This window comes from Hylobates moloch, unplaced genomic scaffold (genome assembly GCF_009828535.3).
Source record: "Hylobates moloch isolate HMO894 unplaced genomic scaffold, HMol_V3 SCAFFOLD_9, whole genome shotgun sequence".
Lineage (NCBI taxonomy): Eukaryota > Metazoa > Chordata > Mammalia > Primates > Hylobatidae > Hylobates > Hylobates moloch.
This window is the reverse complement of record NW_026652284.1, coordinates 50,644,789-50,659,692: the sequence shown is the minus strand read 5'-3', so window position 1 is coordinate 50,659,692 and position 14,904 is coordinate 50,644,789.

Sequence of the window (14,904 nt, the reverse complement as noted above, 5' to 3'; positions counted from 1 at the left end):
CTCCCATCTCTTCATTCCCCTAGTCTATGTTCACCTGGTTAATGCATACTCTGTACTGAATTTCAGCTTAGATATTCCTTCTGTGAGCTGTCTTTTCCTAGCCCACAGCTGTACTTGTCACTGCTTTACTTATTTTTCCCCATCACTAGATCAGAGACCCTTGGCATCAGAAACAGTGTTGTTCTGTCCTTACATGCCCAGTGGCTAGCCAATGTCTGCAACATGGTATGGTCTGAATAAATGCCCACTGATTGAACAATGAATGGGGCTGAAGTGCAATGCAGTGTTCTCATTAGGGGTACTGTTCGAGGAACCCTAACAATAAGATTGTCCCTGATTTTTTTGTGAGTTGCTTCTTCCTGTACTTCAAGTGTACCATTGAAAGCTGATGTTAACAAAAATCACAAATGGTAGATGCTAATATAGTAGTTTCAAGTTATAAGTAGTCATGTATGGTGTCCAACAAGAGCACTTTAATACACACTGAACATCTGACATCTCACCTATGTATCTGTCTTGTGTTAGACTCTGTGAGGACGCAAAGTTAACCAAGATTCGTCCCCTGGGCTGTGTCAAGTCAGTCTCCATTTAGTGGAAAAATGCAAATGGCAGGGACTCTACCTGAAGGCAATATCACTGAGTTCATAAGTGTAGATATGTAGATGCAGATGTGGAGGCCGGTACAAATGCAGATGTAGGTGTAGATGTGGATGCAGATGCAGATGTAGATGCAGAAGAAGAGGTATTCACTGATGCAGATGTGGATGCAGAGGTAGATGTAGATGAAGATGCAGATGCAGAGAGATGCAGATGCAATGCAGATGAAGATTCAGATTTAGATTTAGATGTTGATGTTGAAATGAATGCAGATATAGATACAAATTTAGATGTAGATGCAGCTGTAGATGTCGATGTGGATGCAGATGCAGATGTAGATGCAGATGCAGATGTAGATGCAGATACAGATGCAGATGTAGACACAGGTCTAAATTTAGAGGCCGATGCAGATTTAGATTTAGATGTGGATGCGGATGTGGACACGGATGCAGATGTAGACGGGGATGCGGATGTGGACGCGGCTGTGGATGCGGCTGTGGATGCAGATGCAGCTGTGAATGCAGATGTAGATTGTGTAGATGTAGGTGCAGATTCGGATTGATATTTAGATGTTGATGTTGATATGAATGCAGATGCCAATGTAGATGTGGATGTAGATGTAGATGCAGATGTTGATGCAGATATAGACGAGAATGCAGATGTAGATGCAGATATGGATGTAGATGATGCAAATGCAGATGTAGATGTAGATGTGGATGTAGATGATGTGGATGTGGATGCAGATGCAGATGTGGATGCAGATATAGATTATGTAGATGTAGATGTAAATTTAGATTTAGATGTAGATGTGGATGCAGATGCAGATTCAGATTTAGATGTAGATACACATGCGCATGTGGATGTAGATGTGGATGTGGATGCAGATGCAGATGTAGATGTGGATGCAGATGTAGATGCAGATGCAGATGTAGATGTGGATGCAGATGTAGATGCAGATTTAGATGCATTTAGATGTAGTTGTAATGTAGATGTAGAGACCAATGCAGATGTAGCGATGTAGATATAGGTGCAGATATACAGGCAGATTTAGATTTATTAATTTATTTATTTTTGAGGCGGAACTTCACTCTGTCACTGGAGTGCAGTGGTGCCATCTCGGCTCACTGCAACCTCTGCCTCCCAGGTTCAAGTGATTCTCCTGTGTCAGCAACCCAAGTAGCTAGGATTACAGGTGCCCATTACCACACCCAGCTAATTTTTATATTTTTAATAGAGATGAGGTTTTGCCATGTTGGCCAGGTTGGTCTCGAACTTCTGACCTCAGGTGATCCACCCACCTTGACCTCCCAAAGTGCTGGGATTACAGGTGTGAGCCACGATGGCTGGCCTCAGATTTAGATTTAGATGTAGATGTGGATGCAGATGTAGATATACATGCGGATGCAGATGTGGATGTGGATGCAGATGTAGATGTAGATATTCATTCTCCAGGCCCTTTATTCTCTGGGTAGTTTCTACATTGTTTAGTCAAGGAAATGGAAGTAATAGTGAAGCAGGCTCACTGTGCACTGGTCATCCACATCTCAGTCTGGTGAGACAGATCATGCATGCAGTAAGTTATATCAAGAGGGTTTATTACTTACAGATAGGCAGTGAGGGACAACAGAAGCCTAGGATCCATGTTGAGCTGGTCCCAGGCTCAAGAAAGCTGCTTAGGGTAGATGGAGCCTGACTGTGCATGTCCCACGTGCACCACAGCTGAGGAACCCTGAAAGGCAGCTTGCCTTGGGTTCTTTACCTCAAGGGAAATGTGACTTGCTGGGCAAAGCTTTAAAGGACACCCTGCTTCCAGGGAATAGAGGAGCAAGGCAAGGACAGTCTTGGGCAGTTCATTCCTAATTCAAGATGGTACATGCCCCAGGAGGGACAGGAGCAAGGCTCAGGTCCCTCCCTGCCTCAGGACACTGTATTCCCAGCACATTCTACAGTTTTTCTCGAGAACTACAAGCAAGAAATGGGAGAGAAGCAGGTTACTCCAGGGGTACCTGAAGAACTGCCTTGCAAATAGAAGTAACTGTGTATGGTAAAAACTTTACCATAGAGTTTTTATGTGTTTATATGTGTTTAATCTCACCTTCCAAACCAGTTTCCATGGAAACCAAACAAAAAATAAGAAAATATCTATTATATATTCAACTGCTTTCAATGGACATAAATTCATATTTTTATTTTATTTCAATTAGACACCTAATATCTTGACTATGAAAAAGCATTTTGAACCAGATACAGATGATGAAATATACTAAAATTTTTCCATCTTCAACCATCATTTGCTAAATTCATTCATTCACTTAACATTTTTTTATTATTTTGTTATATTTTTACTTGACAGACTTATTTATTTTAGTCCTTGCATCCCCCTCCCAGGCTATCTGACATTCCTTACACCTCCTAACCCCAGGGGCAGCCTGACCACATTTTGTGCTCTGGTAAGGGGAGACCAGGGCCACTGCACCTTTAGAGTTTGTGAACCAGCACCAGGACTGGGGTTAATGACTCACCCCACCAGCTGAGTCTTCTAGAACACTGGGCTCTGGGCAGCTCCTAATCCCCTCCAGAGCTCCAGGGCCTGTACACAAGAGGCGCCACCCCTATTAACACCACTCGGGACTCTGGGGAACCTACCAAGACCACAGAGGCACGCTCCGGAGACAGCAAGGCTTGCCGGGAAGAAAGCAAAGACCAGACTGCCTCCCTCCTGAGATGCCTCAGCACCGGCAACTGTGCTTCTCCAGCCCAGGCTGCCTCCTCCTTGGCGGCAACGCCAAAGGTCCCCATGGCCAAGCCTAGAGCCACAGACCCTATCCCCTCCCACCAGCCAATAGGAAGCTAAAGCAGTGAAAATACCAAGCTTTGTGGCCAGAAAAAAAAAAATTTTCACCGGAAGTAAAATTTAAATTGAAGCCTAAGTCCGCTGGGCCAGCAGCAAGCAGCAAAGGCCTTGATTTGCAGACACATGCTTTTCCCCCAGCCACACTTCCTTCGTATTTCCCAAGCCCAGGGTCTCCAAAGACAGAAGGAAGGAGCTTTGGGCCGAGTCTGTCCGTCACCAAGAGGCAGCCTTCTGGGAAATCAAGGTTAAGGCAGAGGTGTCCTCAGGGGGTCCCCGGTGTGGGGCACTGAGGACTGTAAATAGGACCTACGTGAGAACCGGGTGTCCCAGCCCTGAGGTTGTCTCTTCCTGAAGAACTGGCACTGCGGTGACTAAGAAGATGGGAACAGCGGTCAGCCAGCAGCAAGACGAGACCCCGTGTCCCCTAAGAATACCGGGGCTGGAGTGAGCCAGAAGAGGGCATGCGAGGGGCCATCTGGAGTTGGAGGGGGCCTCCGGAAGCCATGCACAGCTTTGGGCTGCTTTTTCTCTGCCACTGGGTCAGCGCCCAGGCCTTCCTGGCCACGGGCCAACTCTTGGCCTCCTCTCTTAGAAGGAACCTGTTTTAGGGTCAGCTCGGGCCAGGCTGCCTAGCCCAGGACTGGAGGTCAGGAGAGCTTCCAAGGAGCCTCAGACCTGGGGGACGAGACTGAAGGATGCGTCCAGGGAAGGCCAGGGGGCCACTGCCTCCCAGAGCAACACCGAGCCTGCTGCTCCTGGAGGCGGGCGGGTGGTCTGGAGCCGGGCCAGTTCCTCCTAGGCTTTGGGACAGGGTGAGGCCCGGGTTTGGCTGCCACCAGTAACCCCCCTCTCCGCCCACACTGCGGGCCCTGTCAGCACCCAGAAGGACCAGGGCAGACCGCATTTGCTTTTCAGGCCACAGATCATCATCTTTGGGCCCAGTGACTATGTGAGCTGTGGGCCCCGCAAGGCCTCTGAGGGGTCGCTCGGGCCAGGCCTGGGCTGCAATTCTAGGGAAACCAGTCCTTGAGGCTCCAAAGCTCCTCCAGGCCCTACCTCTCCTCAGCGTCAGGCACGACAGTCTCCGAGGCTAGGCTTTCTGAGCCACATGGTCCTAAGGCCTCCTCGGAATCCAGCACCTTCTGAGAGCTTACGTCCCGAAACCCAGCCCCCAGGGCGCGCGGGGCTCGCCTTGACCACGGTTTCCCCAGGGCCAGTCTTCCCTGAGGAGGACCTGGCCCAGTGGGGCTCCGGGCTTGCGTCCCCCTGGAACAGGCGCCCTGGCGACCCCAGGGGCACTTGGGACGGTTCTCACCGCCCCCACAGGGCCGGGCCAGGAGGTGGCCGCGGGGCCGGGGAGGGCTCGGTGCTCCAGAAGGCACCGCGCTCTCCTTGGGTGGGAAGGCACTGGGCCAGCGGGGCTGGGGCGGGCAGGCCCCAGGCAAGGCCGCCAGCACTGCGCCAGCACGGCGAGCCGCTGGTAGCGCGACCTGGCCCTGCACCCAGCCCCCGGCAACTCCTGGGCGGCCTGCGTCAGCTGCACTGTGCAGCCCTCGCAGATGGGATGACCAGGGCTCGAACCCGAGGCGGGGTGGGCCGCTGCTGCCTACCGTTCTTGAACTGGAAGCCCGCTGGACCACCTGGGCGTCGCAGGTGGTGTGGAAGGCCAGGCTGCGCTGGCTCTGGGAGTGGTGGCGAGGCCAGGACTGGAAGGGCCGGGCCTCTGGGGCCTCAGCTGGCCTCCCAACTTCTGCCCAGCTCCACTCGCCTGGTTCTTTCAAGGTGAGATCTGCAGGTCAGGCTGGGCGACCCCGGGCAGGCTGGGCGACCCCGGGCAAGCCTCTGTTTCTGCATCTGGGTCATCTTTGCCTGCTCTGGGAGGGCAGGGTTGTTTTGGTTTGAATTCCAGAGCCTGCCATGTAGTCGGTGCTGGGATACCTCGCTGTGCAGGTCTGGGGAGGCGGGTCTGGAGGCGCGGGGCCCTGGCCGGACTCACTCTCCGCCTCGTCTAGGTGATATATATATATATATAATTATTATAATGATTATGTAAATGCTGTACATAATTTGAAGGAAATTGAGGAAAGTGAAAGTACAGTATAATAAATACTTGCCCAAGTCATGGTTTTAGAAAGCACCATCTCAATTATTCTGTAATCTTTACTCAAAATAGGCAAATTAGAACTCCATTTTGGCGAATGCAATTCATCAAAAGGATTGGTGATATTGTATATACTGGTAATACACCTTATCTTATTTTATAAATATATAAAATATACGAAAGTGTTCATATACAAAATGTATGAAATAGAAAATTAAAATATTTGAAATGAAAAAGCATTTTAAAGTATTTGTAATTTAAGACGTTCTTGAAAAGAAACAAAATAAAGATTAATAAGTAACCCTGCCTAAAAATTAAAGTAATGAAAAGATATGTTAAAATTTGAAAGCTTTATTTATTGGAAAACAAATGTGCTGAAGATTGTCATTTACTTGGGAAACAATTCATTGTCAGAAGAACGACAGGCTTCCCATGCAGGGCTAGGGAAGGCGGACTGGCCGCCAGAGGGCAGGATGCACTTGTGATCAAGCCGATTCTATAACTGATTATGTTCCTACTACCTCCATCCAAAAGTCTGTGCTGTGATAGATAAAGTCACTTTAAGTATTTGTGTTGTATCTACTGGGGACATACAGTATTTGTTTACTTAACTTTTATTGCAGATATATAGCAGTTATATATATTTTTTATAAACATGAATGATCTGTCTTGAGAAAAAAATAGGAAATGAGTGAGCTCGAAACAATGTTTCCACAAGCCAAAAATTCATTTTTATCTGGTTTTCAGGGTTTTAAGTGTTGCTATACTTTACTCCTGACTACTGTATTTCTAACAAAATATGCTTGTGTGAACAAAACGGGGACAGTAATTTCTGCAGTTTTAATTCCAAGAGAAGTAAATATGTAGAGAATTGCAAGAAAGTCGTTTTATTTTTGAATAATGAAGAAGAGAAAGAGGAAAACAGATATTTGGCAGGAGATAATTCCAGCATCAAATTGTCATCGTTGCTGAGGCAAGTAAAAGAAATGCCTTGATTTTCAGGCTCTTAATTATAATTAAGCACGTTTAAAGTTGGTGAGGATGACATTTTAACTGTAGTAAGTTCTAGACAGTTGAATTATATCCAGGCAGCTTCACTACACTTAGCTGTTGCTAAAACTGCTATCATCCAATTTTGGAACACTTCATGTGGAACTAAGTGGAAACCACTTTATAAATGTTGTTAATAACCAGAGCACATTGCAGTTTATACTTTTACAAACATTCTCTCATTAAGCCTTGGCACAACACATTTTACAGATGAATAAACAAGCTTAGATTAAGTAATAAGCTTGCGGTCATATGGCTTGTGCATGATGCTAGTTCCCAAGAGAATAGCTATTATCTAGGGCTAAATCCTAAATCTCTGAATCCCTAATCAGCTAACTAGAGTGGTTGCATTTAGGACAAGAAAAATGTAAGCACAGCAAATAAGTTTTATTATGAGCTCAGGGCTTCAGGCTCAAGCCTCATACCTAGTCCTTTTTTTTTTTTTTCCCAGATGAACAAGACTAAGCATAATGTTATTTGTGCTTTGGGAAAGAAACCTCAAATCTTAACCTTATCCAGACACAAGTATGTGATGCTGAATTTATTCCTAAGAGGAGATAACCAGGCATATTGAAAAGTGCCTTTAATCTCTAACTTTGAAGGCATCTCAGGAGTTACAGGCAGGGATAAGGATTCACCCCGGGGAGGTGCTTTCCCAATCTTTCTTTGCTTCTATACTCCTTCTGGGAATGATGAGTTGAGTAGCCACTTCCCCCATCCACCCAATCCAGGAAAATAGAATGGATGGTGCCATTAGTTTCTTGCAAGAAGTTGTCTCTGCTCATTTACTTCCCTTGTCAGGCCAGAGCCTGCAGTATTGTCCAACCAAGTTTCTCAGCCAAGATGTCAAGGACGGTTTTATTGCCTGACCATATGCAAAATAAAATCAAATATTTTATTGTCCTAGTATATTCTTCAAAGTTGTACATGTCATGAAAAAGTGGAAAAGGCACATCTTTATTTGAAGAGATCAAATCTCAAGAGAAATGAAAGCTCCTGCATCTGCATCTCCACAGATACATTAATAACACTGGTTATGAAACCCACATGGGAGTGTCTCAGTTTATGTAGTTCCTCCTCTGGCTTGGAGATCTGAGCAGCTCCACCCTGGAGCCTGACCGGGGCTGGGGGCTCTACTTTAGCAACTGTAACCTGGGACACCTTTCCTGCGCCTACATGGAATTCCTGCAGGCCATTCACCCAATTCAGACACTCGATGAATACTTCTTGAACACCAGTTAGATGAACAGGCATCTGTGTTAGTAGCTAGGATTCAACAACAAACAAAACCAGACATGCCAGCACTGTATTACTCCATACTCAAGTCTCTCTAAGTAGTATTTTCTCAAGAGACAATAAGATTCATGGAACTGTTTCACCAGGTGGGCATTTGGTGAACAGAGAAACACAGCTAAATACTCAACCAAATATATCATTCCAGCAACTTACAATCTAAACATCCTTTCATAATATTCATTCTCAGGAAAACCAGCCAACCAATTAACCAACCAACCAACCAGTCAACCAAACAATGACGAAAACCCCAAATCCCGTGTTCTAAGAAGCTAATATATAAGTTAGAATCTGGGAGGCAGCATGGCACAGTAATTAACATATGAGCTCTAGAATTTGATGAGACGGGTGTGGTTTCTGGCTTTGTCTCTTACCGGCTGAGTGACTTTGTCTTTCACCAGTCTGTTCTGAGTTTCATTTTATCATAGTGTTTTCTTCAAAGTGCAGTTCAGGGTTAATAAGAGTATCTGCTTTTTATGGTTACTGTGAGGATTCAATTTACATAAAGCAGTAGTACTACACTGGCTGCTGTGTAGTGAGTGCTCAATGTATGAAACTATTGTAATTAATAACATCATTACTGCTGTCAGCCACAGGTCACATACTTGGGAAGAGGGAAAACAGAAGAGATCAAAAGAGCACTTTCAACTTTTCTAGGTTACTAGTGAGTCTATGCCGATGGTTCTATAAAATTAAAGATGATTTTGAAGACAGAAATCCCCCAAATTAGCATGTCCTAACAAGTCCTTGACTAATGCATAGTCTTTTCTAATTGTGGTTTTTGCCATTGAAAGTAATGGTGTAAACCGGAATTACCTTTGCCCCAACCTAATACTTAGGCAGTGACATCAAGAAAACTTCTATTTGCTGGCTAAATTTGCAAATTTACAATGCCATGGTCTTCACTGAATACCCCTTCTTCCTGTAGAGTAGACACTGTATTTAAAATCTCTTAACTCATGCTTTCATTTTATCCTATCACCAGTGGTCCTAGTATTTGAATGATGGATCAAAGTTGGAGTCTGGTTGAGACAGAGTTTGCCTTCTTTAAGAATAGGATAACCTGTATTTATAAAATTCAATTGTGGAAAATAAGCCCATGGTTTGGCATTTCCTGCAGCCTCCATCTCTTGATGGGCTCCCTGCTTTTTTTTTTTTTTTTCAGACCCACCAGGAACCTTCTCAGAGCTTTAGGATCATGGTGCTACCATCTGCATTTGATACCTGATTGCTGCTACTGCCTCTGCTCCTGAACCCCTTCTCCTCTTGTATGTGTCAATTTGCTTGAATGGGAGAATTATCTCAAAACATTTCTGCAAGGAATCTTTGCTCTGGGCTCTTTGTCAGCCTGTCTTTTAGAATCCAGTAAAGGTGAATATGTCCTCTGCCCTGTGATTCTTTTCCCTAAAATCTTGTTTTGTTTCAGCTCATACTTTTCCTGCGCAATCCCACCTCTGCAGTAACAGCCCAAACATTACTTTCACTGTCTTTACTCCCTAAGGTTTGCTTCTATTTTCGCTAGGCTCTCATTTCCTTGTTTCCCAAATATTCATTCAGTTATTCATTCATTCAGAACACATACATATCCTGTCGCTGTGCCTGGGAATGAATATGGTCCTGAGGACATTCCGACCAGCAAGAAAGTTCATGTGCCTGAGAGCCTGGCACTTGCAGCTGATCCAAAGGGCTGTCAGAATGCAATGAGCACACAACAGAGGAGCCTGGTCAGCTCTTGGGGCAGGAAGTCAGGGAAGGCTTCCTGGATGAAATGGTACTGCCTCAGTGGAGTCTGGAAGAGTGAGTTGGAGTTAATCAGGCCAAGTGGGGCTGCCTGAGATGAGGTACTGACTGCAGGTTATTCAGTAGGAAGTACAGAGTGAGAAGCTGTGGGCAGAGACAAACCCCTGTAGTAAGAAGAGCAGGCCGCAGCACTGAATCCCATCCTGGGGTGTAGACCTTGTTCTGAAAGTGACAGGTAGCCAGGCCAAGGCTCTGGTGATCACATTTGTGTTTTGGAAGTCTCTGGACTCCTTTCAGGCAGGCTGGTTGTGTTTCTGATCACCTTCGTTTGTTTGTAGAATCTACCTTGGCTCATCCAGGGGCAAAGGATGCCTGGGTGCAGCTGGATCTGAACACCTTTCTTTTTCAGTTTACCTCTCACAAGTTATATACTGATTGAGCAAAACAGGCTTTCTTCTCCTTCAAGTAATTCTGTTATTCTCTGTATTTCTTTTTTTTTCTTCTTTAGAGGCAGGATCTTGCTCTGTCACCTAGGCTAGAGTGCAGTGGTGCCATCATGGCTCACTGCAGCCTCAACCTCCTGGGCTCAAGCCATCCTTCCCTATCTTGGCCTCCCAAGTAGCTGGGACTGTAGGTGTATACCATGATGCAGGGCTATTTTGTTTTCTAGAGGTGGGGGTCTCACTATGTTGCCCAGGTTGATCTTGAACTCCTGGTCTCAAGCAATCCCCCCATCTCAGCCTCCCAAAGGAGGGGTTACAGGTGTAAGCCACCCTGCCTGGCCTTCTCTGAATTTCTGATACGCTTCTTGCAAAGGAAGCACATGCACACGTGTACTCAAGCACCTTGATGTCCATGAAAACAGTCCCCAAGCCCTTCCCACTCACTGGCTATGGCTGCCCCTCCATCTCAGAAAAATTAGAACACACAAACAAACACACTTATCATACTTCATCCTAGACCCTGAGTATTCTTGCAACACAAGGTGCTGCAAGTCAGGCCATGTGATCCAGAGAATCCATATGCCACTGTTAACAAATTTGGATGGCAGACATGAGTTGAAATTCTGAAGTTGAATAATTCATGATCCAGTGCTGCTTTCTTGAAAAATAGATGTGTTTTATCATATAACTTTGTTATTATATTTATATTTTATATTTAGATCATTTTCAAACTTTTTACTCTTGCTCCCAAGAATGGAATTGGCTCAAAAAACAAATCCCATGCAATAAATTCCTTATTTATATCCTGAAAGATGAAAGTATTAAAATGTATCAGTGTAATCAGATGTCCTCATCCACACTAAATAAATGAAGATCATTCCTTTCAAAAGGGGCACCCTGTGGATCACTTGTTTGGGCCTTGGAAATTCAGAATCTCCACTTGGGTTAACCAGTCAGGTTGAGTGTTTCATATTTGTCTATAATTTCCTCTATCCAAACTCACCTATCCCTGTTCATTCAACATGGAGCTACTTTAACATCAGAGTATGTGAATTCACTTGAAATAAGGTGTTTTTGGTTGATTGAGCTTAATGCCTATGGTATTTCCATAAACAATAGTTGGATAACTACAGATGGATCCCTATTGGTGAGATTTACTATATCAGCAGGAAGCTAGTGGTGAAAGATCTGTTGGGCAGGAGACATTTCCCTAATCCATTTAAGCCAGACCATATCAGTGACCAATTACTTTGCTGACTTGTAGGCAGGCCCAGGGCCAAAGGACAGAGGGCAATTCTTCTCTTCTCGGTTGACACGAATCCTCCTGTGTTGGGCTGTGATTGAGTCTAGAGGTCAGCAGGACATTAATCATCACTGCAGAGAACCAGCCCTGAGGCATTCTTCATAACCTGCCCTGGTCACTGACCCTGGCATTTTAAAAACCATCTAGTCAGATTCTGGAAGAAAGATGCATCTTCATCATTTCCAGATCCTGACCAAAGGATGTGCTTCAAAGGCACAAAAAGACATAGGCATTTAACTAAACAATAGGCTATTAATAAGTGAACACTTATAAATGTGTTAAATTATCTAAATATGAGTAAAGGAATAACTTGCAGGTATGTTCAATTTAGTGCCATTTACCTTTTTAAAAATAAAAACAGTAATAGTATAAATTGTTTATGGATACATGCACATTTAATACAGTTATAAAAATCCCCATGATAAAAGTGCACACAAACAGCAGGTCAGAAGTTCCTTGGGAAGGAGAGTGGGGAAGGATGTAGGTTGGAATTGTTTGTGTCAAAGTGAAAACGTGTTAAATCCTAAAGGTGGGACATACATTTCTTTAGATATTTTTTCTATGCTTAAAACATTTCACAACTTATTTATTTATTAATTATTTTCCCAACTTTACTGAGATGTAGTTGACAGTTTAAAATGGAGTATATTTAAGTCATACAACTTGATGATTTGCTATATGCATACATTGTGAAATATTCATCACAATCAAGCCAATTAACATGTTCACCTCACAGTTACAATTTTTTTTGAGGTGAGAACACTTAAGATCTAACCTTTTAGCAAATTTTGAGCATACAATATCATATTGTTAACTATATTCACATTGTTGTGCATTATCCCTTCAGAACTTACTTGTATTGCATAACTGAAACTGTATTCCCTGGACAGCATCTTCCCACATCTCCATTCCCTGAGCCTCTGGTAACCACCATTCTACACTTTGTTTCTGAGTTTGATATTTTTGGACTCCTCACGTAAGTCAGATCATGCTGGATTTGTCTTTCTGCATCTGGCTTATTTCACTTAACATGATGTTCTCCAGATTCATCTGTGTTGTCACAAATTGTAAGCTTTCATTCTTTTTTCAGGCTGAATAATATCCCATTGTGTACAGGTGTACACATATGTGTGTGTGTATCAGTTGTTTTTATAACTTTGCAAGCACTGTTCCACTGCTTTTTAGCATACACTTTGATAAATGAGAAGTCTGGAGGCTTTTGGATTCCTTTGTAGAATATTTGTATTTTTCTTTTTTATCTCTGTGGATCTCAGGATATCCTCAAGATCTTCGTTTCTCTAAAATTTCTGTCATTTTTGCATCTTTCCTACTTGCTAGCCAGCCCTTCCAAGTTGAATGTTTGTGCCTTTTTCTAATACTACAAAATTTTTTGTTCATTTCATGTCTTCCATCTTCTCAATTTAATAGCCTCTATTTGCCAGAGATGGTCTATATAGATCTTTAATTTTTCTCTTGTATTTTCCTTTTCTTTGACTTTTTTCCGTTTTATTTTTGTTTTGATTTCATAGTCCTCCTTGATATTGACACTTTTATTTCAACAGTCCTATGTTTATATCTAAATTCTTCTTAGTCACTTGTTTTTTTTATTTTTATTATTATACTTTAGGTTTTAGGGTACATGTGCACAATGTGCAGGCTTGTTACATATATATCCATGTGCCGTGTTGGTTTGCTGCACCCATTAACTCGTCATTTAGCATTAGGTATATCTCCTAATGCTGTCCCTCCCCCCTCACCCCAACCCACAACAGTCCCGGAGTGTGATGTCCCCCTTCCTGTGTCCATGAGTTCACATTGTTCAATTCCCACCTATGAGTGAGAACATGCGGTGTTTGGTTTTTGGTCCTTGCGATAGTTTACTGAGAATGATGATTTCCAGTTTCATCCATGTGCCTACAAAGGACATGAACTCATCATTTTTTATGGTTGCATAGTATTCCATGGTGTATATGTGCCACATTTTCTTAATCCAGTCTATCGTTGTTGGACATTTGGGTTGGTTCCAAGTCTTTGCTATTGTGAATAGTGCCGCAATAAACGTACATGTGCATGTGTCTTTATAGCAGCATGTTTTGTAATCCTTTTTGGTATATACCCAGTAATGAGATGACTGGGTCAAATGGTATTTCTAGTTCTGGATCCCTGAGGAATCTCCACACTGACTTCCACAATGGTTGAACTAGTTTACAGTCCCACCAACAGTGTAAAAGTGTTCCTATTTCTCCACATCCTCTCCAGCACCAGTTGTTTCCTGACTTTTTAATGATGGCCATTCTAACTGGTGTGGGATGGTATCTCATTGTGGTTTTGATTTGCATTTCTCTGATGGCCAGTGATGATGAGCATTTTTGCATGTGTTTTTTGGCTGCATAAATGTCTTCTTTTGAGAAGTGTCTATTCATGTCCTTCACCCACTTTTTGATGGGGTTGTTTTTTTCTTGTAAATTTGTTTGAGTTCATTGTAGATTCTGGATATTAGCCCTTTGTTAGATGAGTAGGTTGCAAAAATTTTCTCCCATTCGGTAGGTTGCCTGTCCACTCTGATGGTAGTTTCTTTTGCTGTGCAGAAGCTCTTTAGTTTAATTAGATCCCATTTGTCAATTTTGACTTTTGTTGCCATTGCTTTTGGTGTTTTAGACATGAAGTCCTTGCCCATGCCTATGTCCCGAATGGTATTGCCTAGGCTTTCTTCTAGGGTTTTTATAGTTTTAGGTCTAACATGTAAGTCTTTAATCCATCTTGAATTAATTTTTGTATAAGGTGTAAGGAAGGGATCCAGTTTCAGCTTTCTATATATGGCTAGCCAGTTTTCAAAGCACCATTTATTAAATAGGGAATCCTTTACCCCATTGCTTGGTTTTGTCAGGTTTGTCAAAGATCAGATAGTTGTAGATATGCAGCATCATTTCTGAGGGCTCTGTTCTGTTCCATTGATCTATGTCTCTGTTGTGGTACCAGTACCATGCTATTTTGGTTACTGTAGCCTTGTAGTATAGTTTGAAGTCCGGTAGCGTGATGCCTGCAGCTTTGTTCTTTTGGCTTAGGATTGACTTGGTGATGTGGGCTCTTTTTTGGTTCCATATGAACTCAAAGAAGGCCATTACATAATGGTAAAGGGATCAATTCAACAAGAAGAGCTAACTATCCTAAATATATATGCACCCAACACAGGAGCACTCAGATTCATAAAGCAAGTCCTGAGTGACCTACAAAGGGACTTAAACTCCCACACAATAATAATGGGAGATTTTAACACCCCACTGTCAACATTAGACAGATCAATGAGACAGAAAGTTAACAAGGATACCCAGGAATTGAACTCAGCTCTGCACAAAGTGGACCTAATAGACATCTACAGAACTCTCCACCCCAAAGCAACAGAATATACATTTTTTTCAGCACCACACCACACCTATTCCAGAATTGACCACATAGTTGGAAGTAAAGCTCTCCTCAGCAAATGTAAAAGAACAGAAATTATAACAAACTGTCTCTCAGACCA